This window comes from Bombina bombina, chromosome 7 (genome assembly GCF_027579735.1).
Source record: "Bombina bombina isolate aBomBom1 chromosome 7, aBomBom1.pri, whole genome shotgun sequence".
Lineage (NCBI taxonomy): Eukaryota > Metazoa > Chordata > Amphibia > Anura > Bombinatoridae > Bombina > Bombina bombina.
Window position 1 is genome coordinate 462,786,906 of NC_069505.1, and position 5,000 is coordinate 462,791,905.

Below are 5,000 nucleotides of genomic sequence, written 5' to 3' on the forward strand. Positions count from 1 at the left end.
AGGTTTTACAATCTCTTCTTCTAATAATTTATCTGTGAAATATTCTTTATCTATCAGCCATTCAGCTGCTATTTTAACCAGGCATGCTAAGTTGTAATTCCTAATATCTGGTAATGCATAGCCCCCATATTCTTTGGAATATGATAGTGTTTTTAGAGAGATTTTTCTCCTTCCATTTCCCCACAGAAATTCTGTTATATTTTTATTAAACAGTGAGATATCGGCCTTCTTTAGAAGGAGGGGTAAATTCTGTAGTTTATAAAGGATCTTAGGGACAATAATCATTTTAATTAAACCAATCTTTCCAGATAGAGATAGTGGTAAATGTTTCCAGGCATTTAGCTGGAGGTATATTTTCTGTAGAGTTGGAGTTAAATTTGAGTCATACCAACATTTTGGATTCTTATTAAGAATGATACCAAGATACAAGATTTGGTCCACAACTTTAAATGGACTTTTATACGAGTCCTTATAATTACTGAGCCATAAGAGTTCCGATTTATTAACATTTATTTTATAACCTGAGAAGGAGCTATATAGTTCTATCATTTCCATTAATTTTGGGATATTAAACTTACTATTTCTTAAGAAGATCAGTATATCGTCCGCATATAATAAGATCTTTTCTTCTATATTTTTACATAAGACCCCTTGCAGCACCTGGCGAATTTTAATCGCTAGCGGCTCAATTGACAAATTAAATAAAAAGGGGGAAAGGGGGCAACCTTGTCTGGTACCTCTTTCCAATATTATTTCTGTAGAGGCTAGCCCATTCACCGAGATTGTAGAAGCCGGATTGTTGTAAATGATTTTAATGAAATTTACGAATGGCCCTGAGAAACCAAATCTAAATAAAGAAGTAAAAAGATGATCCCACTGAACTGCATCAAAAGCTTTTTCAGCGTCTAGAGCTATTATAGCTGCGTCCTGGTTTAATTTATGAATTTTCTCAGGTTGGTACGATAATTCTTTAAAGTATTCAATAATGAGACATGCCTTTCGAATATTAACTACAGAACTTCTACCATTCATGAAGCCCACCTGGTTAGGATGTATAATATTACCCATGATATTTTTTAATCTATCTGCTACTATAGTGGCCAGAATCTTATAATCCACATTAAGTAGAGAGATGGGCCTGTATGAGTCTACCCTTTCAGGGTCCCTTCCCTTCTTGAAGATCATAATTGTAACAGCCCTAGTAAAGTTCTTTGACATTTCTCCATTCTCTACATAATAATAGTTAAATAATCTAGTCAAGTGTGGTGTGATTTCTTTATTTAATATTTTATAAAATTCAGCTGGAAGCTGATCTGGACCCGGGGCTTTGTTTAATTTAGATTTATATATTGTACCCTCTACTTCCTCCTCTGAAATTGGTGAATTAATTTTTTCCATTTCTTCTGCTGACAATTTAGGGGTTACAATAGTTTCCCAGAACAAATCCTTATTGACCATATCTATCTCCCGTGCACTGTAGAATTTCTGAAATGTATGATGGAAAGTCTCATTAATCTCTGTGGGATCATGTAGAAGTTTATCCTCTACTCTTAATGCAGATATTATACTACTTTTCTTCTCAGATTTCACTAATCTAGCCAGATAACTACCTGTCTTATTCCCAAACTTCATATGTTTTGCCTTTTTTTTTAGATCCTCTCTTGTAGCTTCGCCTAGATAGAAGAGATCTCTCTCCTGTTTCGCCTGGGTATATTTTAACCAGTTATTCTTTGAGCCACATTGAAGATATCTATTATACATGTTAGTTAATTGGTTAGTAAGTTGCTTTTCTCTTTCCTTTCTTTTTTTCTTAAATCTAGACATAAAACTTACAATTTCACCCCTTAATACAGCTTTTGCTGTTTCCCATAGCGTTTCTATTCTGTCGTCATATTCTCTATTTAGGTTTAGAAAGATATGCCATTTTTCTTTTAACATAGCTATAAAGGATGCATTTTTTAGCATGTATTTGGGGAAATAGAAAGAGTTACTTTTGTAACTACTAGTTCTTATATCATCTGCAAAAAATTCTAATGTGATGGGTGCGTGGTCAGAAATTGCGAAATCCTTTATATCAGTCTTGGGTTCTGTTTTAAGGATGGAGTCAACTACTAGGAAGTAGTCAATTCTAGAAAGTGATCTTAGTGATTTAGATAGACATGTGAATCTTTTGACATCTGGGTACTGAGCTCGCCATATATCAGATACTTTAAGTGTTTTTTTAAATGTATTTAAGATTCTCATTTCCTTCACTATTCTACAGTCCTTCTCTCTACCTTTTGTGCTCTTCCTATCTATTGGAAATTTAGGTGTTAGATTGAAATCTCCAGCTATTATTAAATTGGTCTCTACATACTTCAACAAAACTGCTTGGAGTTTGCCCCAGAAGTCCATATCTAAATTATTCGGACCATATACATTGCATATAGTATATATCTTCTTCCTAATTTCTAATTGCACTATAAGATAGCGAGCATTTTCATCTAAATTAACCTCTAAAATTTTATAGTCCAGATTTTTGCTCAGTAAAATAGCGACTCCTTTTTTCCTTTCTGTACATGGTGTGGCTAGAATTTCTTTTACCCAGTTAATTTTTAATTTAACTATTTCCGCTGCCGATAATCTAATCTCTTGCAATAATCCAATGTCAGTATTAAGTTTTCTAAGATGTTTAATGATTGCCTTTCTTTTTATCGGGGATACAATTCCTCCGACATTCCATGATGTGAAATGAATTAGCGGTTTTAAACCAGTAGCCATATTATTATTCTAAACGATTTTTTATTATAGATAAATCCACCTTGGTTACTTCCGTTACTTTATTAAAACTACGTATATAGAGAAGGCTGAGGAAAAGAGAAAAAGAAAAAAAGAAAAAAAAAAAAAAAAAAAAAAAAAAAAAAAAAAAAAAAGGAAAAGGGGAAATAAAAATCATTTAGCACTGTCTGAGAATATATCATCGTGCTTTTCATGGTCTTTTAGCAAGATACTGTATAGCTTCTTCACTGTTTTGGAAAGATTTAAAACCTCCCTTATCCCCTATCTTTAAGATAGCAGGATAGATTACAAACGCTTGTATACCTTTTTGTATAAACTGTGAGCACAACTGGGACATTACTTTCCTTTTATTGGAAGTTTCCAGAGAAAAATCCTGGAAGATAAGAATCTTTCTATCCTCTAGCATTAGTGGTTCTGAAAGTTTTTTGTAGTGTTTTAAGATTTCTAGTTTATCTTTGTAGTTTAAGAATTTAGCTATCACAGGTCTAGAGAAAGACCTATTTGGGCGCTCTTCTGATACCAGCTGTTTATTGGGTCCTAGTCTATGAGCTCTTTCAACTAAGATTTCTGAGCCTTCCCTTAGTATTCCTAGACGTTTTGGGATTTCCTTTGTAATTAGAGCTTCTAGATCTGCATTTGCAAATTTTTCTGAAATACCTATGAATCTTAAATTGTTCCTTCTTGATCTATCTTCTGCTGTATCAGCTCTCTCTTGTAGTTTTGTAATTTGCTCTGATAGTGTCTCAATTATGTTACTTTTAATGCTTAATTTATCCTCTAAATCGGAGATTCGATTTTCTGCCTCTCCTAACCTTTGGTTAAATTGTTTTACTTCATTTGACACAGCTGAAAGTTCTAGTCTTAATTTGTCAAACTGGGGGAGCATTAGAGCTGATATCTGATCTATTAGTAATTGTGTGTCTATATTGCCATGTATTACATTTAGGCTTTCTGCGCTTTCTTGTGTTTGGTCATTAACAATTTTATTCCTATTTCTCTCTCTATTTTTTGCTGACGTCATAATTGGTGATTTATCTTTTAAATTATGGACAAATCTGTCCATTTATATTAATCTACTCCCTTTAAGTGAGATTTGTCTGTGTATGTGGAGATGAGGTACAAAACAGTGAAAATTTGTAGCCAACAATTGGGAAAGTGAAAAGAAGAAGGACAAACGAAACCCCCCACAAGGGGAAGTAAGGAAAGAGAAAAAGAGAAAAAAAAAAAAAAAAAAAAAAAAAAGTGAGTCAGTAGCTAACCCTCTGACTAGTGAAATTAGAATGGTGAATCTCTGTGTCTGTTAGTGCTAAGTGATTTGTAGCTCCTCAGGTAGGAAGTGAAGAAGTGAAAAAAAAGGTGAAAAAAAAAAAAAAGGATCAAAACGTGAGCACACTAATGTAGTGCAGGGGGAGTCTTATAATATTTGCTCACCAGCTATTATTACATCTTATTATATGCAGATAGAAAAATTGACTAAAAGTTGACTTAAGCTCTTTATACTCTAGGCCCTTGATTCCTTTTAGGCAAGTATTATGAACCAATTACCATCAGTATTAGGCCTAAAAGGTTAAGCCTCTACGCAGAGAGAAAAAAACAAACAATATTTATCAAGCACAGTCTGGCTTTTTCATAGATTTAGATTATCTTAAAATAGAATATACAATCCTTATAGTAGTTTATATACCAGTCAAGTAGCACGCTCACTAACACCTCTGCAATAGGTTTACAGAGTAATGAGTCCCTTATGTGAGAAATACACAGCTAGCAAAAAGAAATGGGAAAGCATGGAGAAAAAAAGAGACCATGTAAACAATCCTTGCAGTTCTAAATTCTTTCCTTCCTCTTTTCTACCACCTTCCCCCTCCCCTTCCCTGAAAACCAGGATCTGTATCTTTAACTCTTTTACCAGACATTCAATATATATGAGACAGTATTTGAGATATTAATCATTAGCATCAACATATAGATACAGTTCTATGTATAATATAACACTTGGTTAAGAACTTTTACTGCAAAGAGCTTTTTTAAACCAGAAAACATTTTTCCAATACTATATACTCTCTATCTTTGATATAGCTGCAGGAGCCTGATTATCCAGAGCAATTAGTATAGCTTACTACAGCAGATTAGCCTATAACCAGTTTTACACTGAATGCTGACATATCCACCAATAATTTTAAACTTATATATTTAGAGTCAAGTGCTCCCAGCTTGAGCATTTA